Here is a 16,796-nt window from a genome sequence, read left to right on the forward strand (position 1 = left end):
ACCCGCACTCAGCACAGCCACGCACAGCCGCCCACACTCAGCATAGTCACGCACAGCCGCCCGAACTCAGCACAGCCGGCTGCACTCAGCACAGCCACGCACAGCGCCCACACTCAGAGCTGCCACGCACAGCCGTCCGTACGCAGCACAGCCGTGCACAGCCGCCCGCACTCAGCACAGCCGCGTACAGCCGCCCGCACTCAGCACAGCCGCCCGCACTCAGCACAGCCGCGCACAGCTGCCCACACTCAGAACAGCCGCGCACCGCCGCCAGCACTCAGCACAGCTGCGCACCGCCGCCCGCACTCAATACAGCCAAGCACAGCCGCCCGCACTCAGCACAGCGGCGCACAGCCACCCGCACTCAGCGCAGTCGCGCACCGCCGCCCGCACTCAGCACAGCCGCTCACAGCCGCCCGCACTCAGCACAGCCGCCCGCACTCAGCACAGCCGCGCACAGCTGCGCACAGCTGCCCGCACTCAGAACAGCCGCGCACCGCCGCCAGCACTCAGCACAGCTGCGCACCGCCGCCCGCACTCAGTACAGCCAAGCACAGCCGCCCGCACTCAGCACAGCGGCGCACAGCCACCCGCACTCAGCGCAGTCGCGCACCGCCGCCCGCACTCAGCACAGCCGCTCACAGCCGCCCGCACTCAGCACAGTCGCGCACCGCCGCCCGCATTTAGCACAGAGAAGCACAGCAGCCCGCACTCAGCACAGCCGCCCGCACTCAGCACAGCCACGCACAGCGCCCGCACTCAGCACTGCCACGCACAGCCGCCCATACGCAGCACAGTTGCGCACAGCCGCCCGCACTCAGCACAGCCACGCACAGCCGCCGGCACTTAGCACAGTCAAGAACAGCCACCCGCATTAAGCACAGCCACGCACAGCCGCCCGCAGTGAGCACAGCTTCCCGCACTCAGCACAGCCACGCACAGGCACCCGCACTCAGCACAGCCACGCACAGCCGCCCACACTCAGCATAGTCACGCACAGCCGCCCGAACTCAGCACAGCCGCCTGCACTCAGCACAGCCACGCACAGCCGCCCACACTCAGCACAGCTGCCCGCACTCAGCACAGCCACGCACAGTGACCCGCATTCAGCACAGCCACGCACAGCCACCCGCACTCAGCGAAGCCACGCACAGTCTCCCACACTCAGTACAGCCATGCACAGCCGCCCGCAGTCAGCACAGCCGCCCGCACTCAGCACAGCCACGCACAGGCACCCGCACTCAGCACAGCCACGCACAGCGGCCCACACTCAGCATAGTCAATCACAGCCGCCCGTACTCAACACAGCCGCCCGCACTCAGCACAGCCACGCACAGCCTCCCACACTCAGCACAGCCACCTGCACTCGGCACAGCCACGCACAGCGCCTGCACTCAGCGCCGCCAGGCACAGACTCCCGCACCCAGCACAGCCACGCACAGCCGCCCGCACTCAGCACAGCAATGCACAGCCGTTTGCACTCAGCACAGCCACGCACAGCCGCCCGCACTCAGCACAACCCCGCACAGCCTCCCGCACCCAGCACAGCCTCGCACAGCCGCCCGCACTCAGCACAGCAATGCACAGCCACCTGCACTCAGCACAGCCACGCACAGCCGCCCGCACTCAGCACAGCCTCCTGCACTCAGCACAGTCGCTCACAGCTGCCCACCCTCAGCACAGCCACGCACAGCCACCCGCACTCAGCACAACCACGCACAGACTCCCGCACCCAGCACAGCCACGCACAGCCGTCCGCACTCAGCACAGCAATGCACAGCCATTTGCACTCACCACAGCCACGCACAGCCGCCGGATCTTAGCACAGCCACGAACAGCCGCCCGCACTAAGCACAGCCACGCACAGCAGCCAACACTCAGCACAGCCACGCACAGCCGCCGATGCTCAGCACAGCCACGCACCGCCGCCCGCACTCAGCACAGCCACGCTCAGCCACCCGCACTCAGCACAACCCCGCACAGCCTCCCGCACCCAGCACAGCCTCGCACAGCCGCCCGCACTCAGCACAGCAATGCACAGCCGCCCGCAGTGAGCACAGCTTCCCGCACTCAGCACAGCCACGCACAGGCACCCGCACTCAGCACAGCCACGCACAGCCGCCCACACTCAGCATAGTCACGCACAGCCGCCCGAACTCAGCACAGCCGCCTGCACTCAGCACAGCCACGCACAGCCGCCCGCACTCAGCACAGCTGCCCGCACTCAGCACAGCCATGCACAGTGACCCGCATTCAGCACAGCCACGCACAACCACCCGCACTCAGCGAAGCCACGCACAGTCTCCCACACTCAGTACAGCCATGCACAGCCGCCCGCAGTCAGCACAGCCGCCCGCACTCAGCACAGCCATGCACAGGCACCCGCACTCAGCACAGCCACGCACAGCCGCCCACACTCAGCATAGTCAATCACAGCTGCCCGTACTCAACACAGCCGCCCGCACTCAGCACAGCCACGCACAGCCTCCCACTCTCAGCACAGCCACCTGCACTCGGCACAGCCACGCACAGCGCCCGCACTCAGAGCTGCCACGCACAGCCGTCCGTACGCAGCACAGCCGTGCACAGCCACCCGCACTCAGAACAGCCGCGTACAGCCGCCCGCACTCAGCACAGCCGCCCGCACTCAGCACAGCCACGCACAGCTGCCCGCACTCAGCACAGCCGCGCACCGCCGCCAGCACTCAGCACAGCTGCGCACCGCCGCCCGCACTCAGTACAGCCAAGCACAGCCGCCCGCACTCAGCACAGCCACGCACAGCGACCCGCACCCAGCACAGCCACGCACAGCCGCCCACACTCAGCATAGTCACTCACAGCCGCCTGCACTCAGCACAGCCGCCCGCACTCAGCACAGCCACGCACAGGCACCCGCACTCAGTACAGCAACGCACAGCCGCCCACACTCAGCATAGTCACTCACAGCTGCCTGCACTCAGCACTGCCGCCCGCACTCAGCACAGCCACGCACAGGCACCCGCACTCAGCACAGCCACGCACAGCCGCCCACACTCAGCATAGTCACTCACAGCTGCCTGCACTCAGCACAGCCGCCCGCACTCAGCACAGCCACGCACAGCGCCCGCACTCAGCACCGCCACACACAGCCGCCCGTACGCAGCAAAGCCGCGCACAGCCGCCCGCACTCAACACAGCCGCGCACAGCCGCCCGCACTCAGCATAGCTGCGCACCACCTCCCGCACTCAGCACAACCACGCACAGCCGCCTGCACTCAGCACAGCCACGCACAGCCGCCTGCACTCAGCAAAGCCACGCACAGCCGCCCGCCCTCAGCACAGCCGCCTGCACTCAGCACAGTCGCTCACAGCCGCCCACCCTCAGCACAGCCACCCGCACTCAGCACAGCCACGCTCAGCCGCCCGCACTCAGCACAACCACGCACAGCCACCCGCACAGAGCACAGCCACGCACAGTCGCCTGCACTCAGCACAGCAATGCACAGCCGCCCACACTCACCACAGCCACGCACAGCCGCCGGCACTTAGCACAGCCACGAACAGCCGCCCGCATTAAGCACAGCCACGCACAGCCGCCGGCACTCAGCACAGCCACGTACAGCCGCCGACGCTCAGCACAGCCACGCACAGCCGCCCGCACTCAGCATAGCCACGCACAGCCGCCCGCACTCAGCACAGCCATGCACAGCCTCCCAGACTCAGCAAAGCCGCGCACAGCCGCCCGCACTCAGCACAGCTGCGCACCACCGCCTGCACTCAGCACAGCCACGCACAGCCACCCGCACTCAGCACAGCCACGCACAGCCACCTGCACTCAGCACAGCCACGCACAGCCGCCCGCCCTCAGCACAGCCTCCTGCACTCAGCACAGTCGCTCACAGCTGCCCACCCTCAGCACAGCCACGCACAGCCACCCGCACTCAGCACAACCACGCACAGACTCCCGCACCCAGCACAGCCACGCACAGCCGCCCGCACTCAGCACAGCAATGCACAGCCGTTTGCACTCACCACAGCCACGCACAGCCGCCGGATCTTAGCACAGCCACGAACAGCCGCCCGCACTAAGCACAGCCACGCACAGCAGTCGACACTCAGCACAGCCACGCACAGCCGCCGATGCTCAGCACAGCCACGCACAGCCGCCCGCACTCAGCACAGCCACGCTCAGCCACCCGCACTCAGCACAACCCCGCACAGCCTCCCGCACCCAGCACAGCCTCGCACAGCCGCCCGCACTCAGCACAGCAATGCACAGCCGCCCGCAGTGAGCACAGCTTCCCGCACTCAGCACAGCCACGCACAGGCACCCGCACTCAGCACAGCCACGCACAGCCGCCCACACTCAGCATAGTCACGCACAGCCGCCCAAACTCAGCACAGCCGCCTGCACTCAGCACAGCCACGCACAGCCGCCCGCACTCAGCACAGCTGCCCGCACTCAGCACAGCCACGCACAGTGACCCGCATTCAGCACAGCCACGCACAGCCACCCGCACTCAGCGAAGCCACGCACAGTCTCCCACACTCAGTACAGCCATGCACAGCCGCCCGCAGTCAGCACAGCCGCCCGCACTCAGCACAGCCACGCACAGGCACCCGCACTCAGCACAGCCACGCACAGCCGCCCACACTCAGCATAGTCAATCACAGCCGCCCGTACTCAACACAGCCGCCCGCACTCAGCACAGCCACGCACAGCCTCCCACACTCAGCACAGCCACCTGCACTCGGCACAGCCACGCACAGCGCCCGCACTCAGCGCCGCCATGCACAGCCGTCCGTATGCAGCACAGTCGTGCACAGCCGCCCGCACTCAGCACAGCCGCGTACAGCCGCCCACACTCAGCACAGCCACGCACAGCCGCCCACACTCAGCATAGTCACGCACAGCCGCCGACGCACAGCCGCCCGCAGTGAGCACAGCCGCCCGCACTCAGCACAGCCACGCACAGGCACCCGCACTCAGCACAGCCACGCACAGCCGCCCACACTCAGCATAGTCACGCACAGCCGCCCGAACTCAGCACAGCCGGCTGCACTCAGCACAGCCACGCACAGCGCCCACACTCAGAGCTGCCACGCACAGCCGTCCGTACGCAGCACAGCCGTGCACAGCCACCCGCACTCAGCACAGCCGCGTACAGCCGCCCGCACTCAGCACAGCCGCCCGCACTCAGCACAGCCACGCACAGCTGCCCGCACTCAGCACAGCCGCGCACCGCCGCCAGCACTCAGCACAGCTGCGCACCGCCGCCCGCACTCAGTACAGCCAAGCACAGCCGCCCGCACTCAGCACAGCCACGCACAGCGACCCGCACCCAGCACAGCCACGCACAGCCGCCCACACTCAGCATAGTCACTCACAGCCGCCTGCACTCAGCACAGCTGCCCGCACTCAGCACAGCCACGCACAGGCACCCGCACTCAGCACAGCAACGCACATCCGCCCACACTCAGCATAGTCATTCACAGCTGCCTGCACTCAGCACAGCCGCCCGCACTCAGCACAGCCACGCACAGGCACCCGCACTCAGCACAGCCACGCACAGCCGCCCACACTCAGCATAGTCACTCACAGCTGCCTGCACTCAGCACAGCCGCCCGCACTCAGCACAGCCACGCACAGCGCCCGCACTCAGCACCGCCACGCACAGCCGCCCGTACGCAGCACAGCCGCGCACAGCCACCCGCACTCAGCAAAGCCACGCACAGTCTCCCACGCTCAGTACAGCCATGCACAGCCGCCCGCAGTCAGCACAGCCGCCCGCACTCAGCACAGCCACGCACAGGCACCCGCACTCAGCACAGCCACGCACAGCCGCCCACACTCAGCATAGTCAATCACAGCCGCCCACACTCAACACAGCCGCCCGCACTCAGCACAGCCACGCACAGCGCCCGCACTCAGCACCGCCATGCACAGCCGTCCGTATGCAGCACAGCCGTGCACAGCCGCCAGCACTCAGCACAGCCACGTACAGCCGCCCACACTCAGCACAGCCACGCACAGCCGCCGGCACTCAGCACAGCCACGCACAGCCGCCGACGCTCAGCACAGCCACGCACAGCCGCCCGCAGTGAGCACAGCCGCATGCACTCAGCACAGCCACGCACAGGCACCCGCACTCAGCACAGCCACGCACAGCCGCCCACACTCAGCATAGTAACGCACAGCCGCCCGAACTCAGCACAGCCGCCTGCACTCAGCACAGCCACGCACAGCCGCCCGCACTCAGCACAGCTGCCCGCACTCAGCACAGCCACGCACAACGACCCGCATTCAGCACAGCCACGCACAGCCACCTGCACTCAGCGAAGCCACGCACAGTCTCCCACACTCATTACAGCCATGCACAGCCGCCCGCAGTCAGCACAGCCGCCAGCACTCAGCACAGCCACGCACAGGCACCCGCACTCAGCACAGCCACGCACAGCCACCCACACTCAGCATAGTCAATCACAGCCGCCCGCACTCAACACAGCCACCCGCACTCAGCACAGCCACGCACAGCCTCCCACACTCAGCACAGCCGCCCGCACTCGGCACAGCCACGCACAGCGCCCGCACTCTGCGCCGCCATGCACAGCCGTCCGTATGCAGCACAGCCGTGCACAGCCGCCCGCACTCAGCACAGCCGCGTACAGCCGCCCACACTCAGCACAGCCACGCACAGCCGCCGGCACTCAGCACAGCCACACACAGCCGCCGACGCTCAGCACAGCCACGCACAGCCGCCCGCAGTGAGCACAGCCACGCACAGCCGCCCACACTCAGCATAGTCACGCACAGCCGCCCGAACTCAGCACAGCCGGCTGCACTCAGCACAGCCACGCACAGCGCCCACACTCAGAGCTGCCACGCACAGCCGTCCGTACGCAGCACAGCCGTGCACAGCCGCCCGCACTCAGCACAGCCGCGTACAGCCGCCCGCACTCAGCACAGCCGCCCGCACTCAGCACAGCCGCGCACAGCTGCCCGCACTCAGAACAGCCGCGCACCGCCGCCAGCACTCAGCACAGCTGCGCACCGCCGCCCGCACTCAATACAGCCAAGCACAGCCGCCCGCACTCAGCACAGCGGCGCACAGCCACCCGCACTCAGCGCAGTCGCGCACCGCCGCCCGCACTCAGCACAGCCGCTCACAGCCGCCCGCACTCAGCACAGCCGCCCGCACTCAGCACAGCCGCGCACAGCTGCGCACAGCTGCCCGCACTCAGAACAGCCGCGCACCGCCGCCAGCACTCAGCACAGCTGCGCACCGCCGCCCGCACTCAGTACAGCCAAGCACAGCCGCCCGCACTCAGCACAGCGGCGCACAGCCACCCGCACTCAGCGCAGTCGCGCACCGCCGCCCGCACTCAGCACAGCCGCTCACAGCCGCCCGCACTCAGCACAGTCGCGCACCGCCGCCCGCATTTAGCACAGAGAAGCACAGCAGCCCGCACTCAGCACAGCCGCCCGCACTCAGCACAGCCACGCACAGCGCCCGCACTCAGCACTGCCACGCACAGCCGCCCATACGCAGCACAGTTGCGCACAGCCGCCCGCACTCAGCACAGCCACGCACAGCCGCCGGCACTTAGCACAGTCAAGAACAGCCACCCGCATTAAGCACAGCCACGCACAGCCGCCCGCAGTGAGCACAGCTTCCCGCACTCAGCACAGCCACGCACAGGCACCCGCACTCAGCACAGCCACGCACAGCCGCCCACACTCAGCATAGTCACGCACAGCCGCCCGAACTCAGCACAGCCGCCTGCACTCAGCACAGCCACGCACAGCCGCCCGCACTCAGCACAGCTGCCCGCACTCAGCACAGCCACGCACAGTGACCCGCATTCAGCACAGCCACGCACAGCCACCCGCACTCAGCGAAGCCACGCACAGTCTCCCACACTCAGTACAGCCATGCACAGCCGCCCGCAGTCAGCACAGCCGCCCGCACTCAGCACAGCCACGCACAGGCACCCGCACTCAGCACAGCCACGCACAGCGGCCCACACTCAGCATAGTCAATCACAGCCGCCCGTACTCAACACAGCCGCCCGCACTCAGCACAGCCACGCACAGCCTCCCACACTCAGCACAGCCACCTGCACTCGGCACAGCCACGCACAGCGCCCGCACTCAGCGCCGCCATGCACAGCCGTCCGTATGCAGCACAGCCGTGCACAGCCGCCCGCACTCAGCACAGCCGCGTACAGCCGCCCACACTCAGCACAGCCACGCACAGCCGCCGGCACTCAGCACAGCCACACACAGCCGCCGACGCTCAGCACAGCCACGCACAGCCGCCCGCAGTGAGCACAGCCACGCACAGCCGCCCACACTCAGCATAGTCACGCACAGCCGCCCGAACTCAGCACAGCCGGCTGCACTCAGCACAGCCACGCACAGCGCCCACACTCAGAGCTGCCACGCACAGCCGTCCGTACGCAGCACAGCCGTGCACAGCCGCCCGCACTCAGCACAGCCGCGTACAGCCGCCCGCACTCAGCACAGCCGCCCGCACTCAGCACAGCCGCGCACAGCTGCCCGCACTCAGAACAGCCGCGCACCGCCGCCAGCACTCAGCACAGCTGCGCACCGCCGCCCGCACTCAATACAGCCAAGCACAGCCGCCCGCACTCAGCACAGCGGCGCACAGCCACCCGCACTCAGCGCAGTCGCGCACCGCCGCCCGCACTCAGCACAGCCGCTCACAGCCGCCCGCACTCAGCACAGCCGCCCGCACTCAGCACAGCCGCGCACAGCTGCGCACAGCTGCCCGCACTCAGAACAGCCGCGCACCGCCGCCAGCACTCAGCACAGCTGCGCACCGCCGCCCGCACTCAGTACAGCCAAGCACAGCCGCCCGCACTCAGCACAGCGGCGCACAGCCACCCGCACTCAGCGCAGTCGCGCACCGCCGCCCGCACTCAGCACAGCCGCTCACAGCCGCCCGCACTCAGCACAGTCGCGCACCGCCGCCCGCATTTAGCACAGAGAAGCACAGCAGCCCGCACTCAGCACAGCCGCCCGCACTCAGCACAGTCACGCACAGCGCCCACACTCAGCACTGCCACGCACAGCCGCCCATACGCAGCACAGTTGCGCACAGCCGCCCGCACTCAGCACAGCCACGCACAGCCGCCGGCACTTAGCACAGTCAAGAACAGCCACCCGCATTAAGCACAGCCACGCACAGCCGCCCGCAGTGAGCACAGCTTCCCGCACTCAGCACAGCCACGCACAGGCACCCGCACTCAGCACAGCCACGCACAGCCGCCCACACTCAGCATAGTCACGCACAGCCGCCCGAACTCAGCACAGCCGCCTGCACTCAGCACAGCCACGCACAGCCGCCCGCACTCAGCACAGCTGCCCGCACTCAGCACAGCCACGCACAGTGACCCGCATTCAGCACAGCCACGCACAGCCACCCGCACTCAGCGAAGCCACGCACAGTCTCCCACACTCAGTACAGCCATGCACAGCCGCCCGCAGTCAGCACAGCCGCCCGCACTCAGCACAGCCACGCACAGGCACCCGCACTCAGCACAGCCACGCACAGCGGCCCACACTCAGCATAGTCAATCACAGCCGCCCGTACTCAACACAGCCGCCCGCACTCAGCACAGCCACGCACAGCCTCCCACACTCAGCACAGCCACCTGCACTCGGCACAGCCACGCACAGCGCCCGCAATCAGCGCCGCCAGGCACAGACTCCCGCACCCAGCACAGCCACGCACAGCCGCCCGCACTCAGCACAGCAATGCACAGCCGTTTGCACTCAGCACAGCCACGCACAGCCGCCCGCACTCAGCACAACCCCGCACAGCCTCCCGCACCCAGCACAGCCTCGCACAGCCGCCCGCACTCAGCACAGCAATGCACAGCCACCTGCACTCAGCACAGCCACGCACAGCCGCCCGCCCTCAGCACAGCCTCCTGCACTCAGCACAGTCGCTCACAGCTGCCCACCCTCAGCACAGCCACGCACAGCCACCCGCACTCAGCACAACCACACACAGACTCCCGCACCCAGCACAGCCACGCACAGCCGTCCGCACTCAGCACAGCAATGCACAGCCGTTTGCACTCACCACAGCCACGCACAGCCGCCGGATCTTAGCACAGCCACGAACAGCCGCCCGCACTAAGCACAGCCACGCACAGCAGCCAACACTCAGCACAGCCACGCACAGCCGCCGATGCTCAGCACAGCCACGCACCGCCGCCCGCACTCAGCACAGCCACGCTCAGCCACCCGCACTCAGCACAACCCCGCACAGCCTCCCGCACCCAGCACAGCCTCGCACAGCCGCCCGCACTCAGCACAGCAATGCACAGCCGCCCGCAGTGAGCACAGCTTCCCGCACTCAGCACAGCCACGCACAGGCACCCGCACTCAGCACAGCCACGCACAGCCGCCCACACTCAGCATAGTCACGCACAGCCGCCCGAACTCAGCACAGCCGCCTGCACTCAGCACAGCCACGCACAGCCGCCCGCACTCAGCACAGCTGCCCGCACTCAGCACAGCCATGCACAGTGACCCGCATTCAGCACAGCCACGCACAACCACCCGCACTCAGCACAACCATGCACAGCCTCCCGCACCCAGCACAGCCACGCACAGCCGCCCGCACTCAGCACAGCAATGAACAGCCGCCCGCACTCACCACAGCCACGCACAGCCGCCGGCACTTAGCACAGCCACGAACAGCTGCCCGCATTAAGCACAGCCACGCACAGCCACCGGCACTCAGCACAGCCACGCACAGCCGCCGACGCTCAGCACAGCCACGCACAGCCGCGCGCACTCAGCACAGCCACGCACAGCCGCCCGCACTCAGCACAGCCACGCACAGCCTCCCACACTCAGCACATCCACGCACAGCCGCCCGCAGTGAGCACAGCCACGCACAGGTACCCGCACTCAGCACAGCCACGCACAGCCGCCCACACTCAGCATAGTCACGCACAGCCGCCCGAACTCAGCACAGCCGCCTGCACTCAGCACAGCCACGCACAGCGCCTGCACTCAGCGCCGCCATGAACAGCCGTCCGTACGCAGCACAGCCGTGCACAGCCGCCCACACTGAGCACAGCCACGTACAGCCGCCTGCACTCAGCACAGCCGCGCAAAGCCGCCCGCACTCAGCACAGCCAAGCACAGCCGCCTGCACTCAGCACAGCCAAGTACAGCCGCCCGCACTCAGCATAGCCACGCACAGCCGTCCGTACGCAGCACAGCCGTGCACAGCCGCACTCAGCACAGCCGCGTACAGCCGCCCGCACTCAGCACAGCCGCGCACAGCCACCCGCACTCAGCACAGCCGCGCACAGCCGCCCGCACTCAGCACAGCCGCGCACCGCCACCAGCACTCAGCACAGCTGCGCAATGTCGCCCGCACTCAGCACAGCCAAGCACAGCCGCCCGCACTCAGCACAGCCAAGCACAGCTGCCCGCACTCAGCACAGCCACGCACAGCCGCCCGCACTCAGCACAGCTGCCCGCACTCAGCACAGCCACGCACAGCGCCCGCACTCAGTGCCGCCATGCACAGCTGTCCGTATGCAGCACAGCCGTGCACAGCCGCCCGCACTCAGCACAGCCGCGTACAGCCGCCTGCACTCAGCACAGCCGCGCACAGACGCGCACAGCCGCCCGCACTCAGCACAGCCGCGCACCGCCACCAGCACTCAGCACAGCTGCGCACCGCCACCCGCACTCAGCACAGCCAAGCACAGCCGCCCGCAGTCAGCACAGCCACGCACAGCCTCCCACACTCAGCACAGCCAAACACAGCCGCCCGCAGTGAGCACAGCCGCCCGCACTCAGCACAGCCACGCACAGGCACCCGCACTCAGCACAGCCAAGCACAGCCGACCGCACTCAGCACAGCCACGCACAGCCGCCCGCACTCAGCACAGCTGCCCGCACTCAGCACAGCCACGCACAGCGCCCGCACTCAGCGCCGCCATGCACAGCCGTCCGTACGCATCACAGCCGTGCACAGCCGCCCCCACTCAGCACAGCCGCATACAGCCACCCGCACTCAGCACAGCCGCGCACAGCCGCGCACAGCCGCCCGCACTCAGCACAGACGCGTACCGCCGCCAGCACTCAGCACAGCTGCGCACCGCTGCCCGCACTCAGCACAGCCAAGCACAGCCGCCCGCACTCAGCACAGCCAAGCACAGCCGCCCGCACTCAGCACAGCCGCGCACAGCCTCCCACACTCAGCACAGCCACACACAGCCGCCCGCAGTGATCACAGCCGCCCGCACTCAGCACAGCCACGCACAGGCACCCGCACTCAGCACACCCACGCACAGCCGCCCACACTCAGCATAGTCACGCACAGCCGCCCGAAGTCAGCACAGCCGCCTGCACTCAGCACAGCCACGCACAGCGCCCGCACTCAGCGCCGCCACGCACAGCTGTCCGTACGCAGCACAGCCGTGCACAGTCGCCCGCACTCAGCACAGCCGCGTACAGCCGCCCGCACTCAGCATAGCCGCGCACAGCCGCCCGCACTCAGCACAGCCGCGCACAGCCGCCCGCACTCAGCACAGCTGCGCACCGCCGCCCGCACTCAGCACAGCCAAGCACAGCCGCCCGCACTCAGCACAGCCAAGCACAGCCGCCCGCACTCCGCACAGCCGCCCAAACTCAGCACAGCTGCCCGCACTCAGCATAGCCACGCACAGCGCCCGCACTCAGCGCCGCCATGCACAGCTGTCCGTACGCAGCACAGCCGTGCACAGCCGCCCGCACTCAGCACAGCCGCGTACAGCCACCCGCACTGAGCACAGCCGCGCACAGACGCGCACAGCCGCCCGCACTCAGCAGAGCCGCGCACCGCCGCCAGCACTCAGCACAGCTGCGCACCGCCGCCCGCACTCAGCACAGCCAAGCACAGCCGCCCGCACTCAGCACAGCCACGCACAGCCTCCCACACTCAGCACAGCCACACACAGCCGCCCGCAGTGAGCACAGCCGCCCGCACTCAGCACAGCCACACACAGGCACCCGCATTCAGCACAGCCAAGCACAGCCGACCGCACTCAGCACAGCCACGCACAGCCGCCCGCACTCAGCACAGCTGCCCGCACTCAGCACAGCCACGCACAGCGCCCGCACTCAGTGCCGCCATGCACAGCCGTCTGTACGCATCACAGCCGTGCACAGCCGCCCGCACTCAGCACAGCCGCGTACAGCCGCCCGCACTCAGCACAGCCACGCACAGCCGCCCGCAGTGAGCACAGCTTCCCGCACTCAGCACAGCCACGCACAGGCACCCGCACTCAGCACAGCCACGCACAGCCGCCCACACTCAGCATAGTCACGCACAGCCGCCCGAACTCAGCACAGCCGCCTGCACTCAGCACAGCTGCCCGCACTCAGCACAGCCACGCACAGTGACCCGCATTCAGCACAGCCACGCACAGCCGCCCGCACTCAGCACAGCTGCCCGCACTCAGCACAGCCACGCACAGTGACCCGCATTCAGCACAGCCACGCACAGCCACCCGCACTCAGCGAAGCCACGCACAGTCTCCCACACTCAGTACAGCCATGCACAGCCGCCCGCAGTCAGCACAGCCGCCCGCACTCAGCACAGCCACGCACAGGCACCCGCACTCAGCACAGCCACGCACAGTGGCCCAAACTCAGCATAGTCAATCACAGCCGCCCGTACTCAACACAGCCGCCCGCACTCAGCACAGCCACGCACAGCCTCCCACACTCAGCACAGCCACCTGCACTCGGCACAGCCACGCACAGCGCCCGCAATCAGCGCCGCCAGGCACAGACTCCCGCACCCAGCACAGCCACGCACAGCCGCCCGCACTCAGCACAGCAATGCACAGCCGTTTGCACTCAGCACAGCCACGCACAGCCGCCCGCACTCAGCACAACCCCGCACAGCCTCCCGCACCCAGCACAGCCTCGCACAGCCGCCCGCACTCAGCACAGCAATGCACAGCCACCTGCACTCAGCACAGCCACGCACAGCCGCCCGCCCTCAGCACAGCCTCCTGCACTCAGCACAGTCGCTCACAGCTGCCCACCCTCAGCACAGCCACGCACAGCCACCCGCACTCAGCACAACCACACACAGACTCCCGCACCCAGCACAGCCACGCACAGCCGTCCGCACTCAGCACAGCAATGCACAGCCGTTTGCACTCACCACAGCCACGCACAGCCGCCGGATCTTAGCACAGCCACGAACAGCCGCCCGCACTAAGCACAGCCACGCACAGCAGCCAACACTCAGCACAGCCACGCACAGCCGCCGATGCTCAGCACAGCCACGCACTGCCGCCCGCACTCAGCACAGCCACGCTCAGCCACCCGCACTCAGCACAACCCCGCACAGCCTCCCGCACCCAGCACAGCCTCGCACAGCCGCCCGCACTCAGCACAGCAATGCACAGCCGCCCGCAGTGAGCACAGCTTCCCGCACTCAGCACAGCCACGCACAGGCACCCGCACTCAGCACAGCCACGCACAGCCGCCCACACTCAGCATAGTCACGCACAGCCGCCCGAACTCAGCACAGCCGCCTGCACTCAGCACAGCCACGCACAGCCGCCCGCACTCAGCACAGCTGCCCGCACTCAGCACAGCCATGCACAGTGACCCGCATTCAGCACAGCCACGCACAACCACCCGCACTCAGCACAACCATGCACAGCCTCCCGCACCCAGCACAGCCACGCACAGCCGCCCGCACTCAGCACAGCAATGAACAGCCGCCCGCACTCACCACAGCCACGCACAGCCGCCGGCACTTAGCACAGCCACGAACAGCTGCCCGCATTAAGCACAGCCACGCACAGCCACCGGCACTCAGCACAGCCACGCACAGCCGCCGACGCTCAGCACAGCCACGCACAGCCGCGCGCACTCAGCACAGCCACGCACAGCCGCCCGCACTCAGCACAGCCACGCACAGCCTCCCACACTCAGCACATCCACGCACAGCCGCCCGCAGTGAGCACAGCCACGCACAGGTACCCGCACTCAGCACAGCCACGCACAGCCGCCCACACTCAGCATAGTCACGCACAGCCGCCCGAACTCAGCACAGCCGCCTGCACTCAGCACAGCCACGCACAGCGCCTGCACTCAGCGCCGCCATGAACAGCCGTCCGTACGCAGCACAGCCGTGCACAGCCGCCCACACTGAGCACAGCCACGTACAGCCGCCTGCACTCAGCACAGCCGCGCAAAGCCGCCCGCACTCAGCACAGCCAAGCACAGCCGCCTGCACTCAGCACAGCCAAGTACAGCCGCCCGCACTCAGCATAGCCACGCACAGCCGTCCGTACGCAGCACAGCCGTGCACAGCCGCACTCAGCACAGCCGCGTACAGCCGCCCGCACTCAGCACAGCCGCGCACAGCCACCCGCACTCAGCACAGCCGCGCACAGCCGCCCGCACTCAGCACAGCCGCGCACCGCCACCAGCACTCAGCACAGCTGCGCAATGTCGCCCGCACTCAGCACAGCCAAGCACAGCCGCCCGCACTCAGCACAGCCACGCACAGCCGCCCGCACTCAGCACAGCTGCCCGCACTCAGCACAGCCACGCACAGCGCCCGCACTCAGTGCCGCCATGCACAGCTGTCCGTATGCAGCACAGCCGTGCACAGCCGCCCGCACTCAGCACAGCCGCGTACAGCCGCCTGCACTCAGCACAGCCGCGCACAGACGCGCACAGCCGCCCGCACTCAGCACAGCCGCGCACCGCCACCAGCACTCAGCACAGCTGCGCACCGCCACCCGCACTCAGCACAGCCAAGCACAGCCGCCCGCAGTCAGCACAGCCACGCACAGCCTCCCACACTCAGCACAGCCAAACACAGCCGCCCGCAGTGAGCACAGCCGCCCGCACTCAGCACAGCCACGCACAGGCACCCGCACTCAGCACAGCCAAGCACAGCCGACCGCACTCAGCACAGCCACGCACAGCCGCCCGCACTCAGCACAGCTGCCCGCACTCAGCACAGCCACGCACAGCGCCCGCACTCAGCGCCGCCATGCACAGCCGTCCGTACGCATCACAGCCGTGCACAGCCGCCCCCACTCAGCACAGCCGCATACAGCCACCCGCACTCAGCACAGCCGCGCACAGCCGCGCACAGCCGCCCGCACTCAGCACAGACGCGTACCGCCGCCAGCACTCAGCACAGCTGCGCACCGCTGCCCGCACTCAGCACAGCCAAGCACAGCCGCCCGCACTCAGCACAGCCAAGCACAGCCGCCCGCACTCAGCACAGCCGCGCACAGCCTCCCACACTCAGCACAGCCACACACAGCCGCCCGCAGTGATCACAGCCGCCCGCACTCAGCACAGCCACGCACAGGCACCCGCACTCAGCACACCCACGCACAGCCGCCCACACTCAGCATAGTCACGCACAGCCGCCCGAAGTCAGCACAGCCGCCTGCACTCAGCACAGCCACGCACAGCGCCCGCACTCAGCGCCGCCACGCACAGCTGTCCGTACGCAGCACAGCCGTGCACAGTCGCCCGCACTCAGCACAGCCGCGTACAGCCGCCCGCACTCAGCATAGCCGCGCACAGCCGCCCGCACTCAGCACAGCCGCGCACAGCCGCCCGCACTCAGCACAGCTGCGCACCGCCGCCCGCACTCAGCACAGCCAAGCACAGCCGCCCGCACTCAGCACAGCCAAGCACGGCCGCCCGCACTCCGCACAGCCGCCCAAACTCAGCACAGCTGCCCGCACTCAGCATAGCCACGCACAGCGCCCGCACTCAGCGCCGC

Source organism: Ranitomeya variabilis, chromosome 4 (genome assembly GCF_051348905.1).
Source record: "Ranitomeya variabilis isolate aRanVar5 chromosome 4, aRanVar5.hap1, whole genome shotgun sequence".
Taxonomy (NCBI): domain Eukaryota; kingdom Metazoa; phylum Chordata; class Amphibia; order Anura; family Dendrobatidae; genus Ranitomeya; species Ranitomeya variabilis.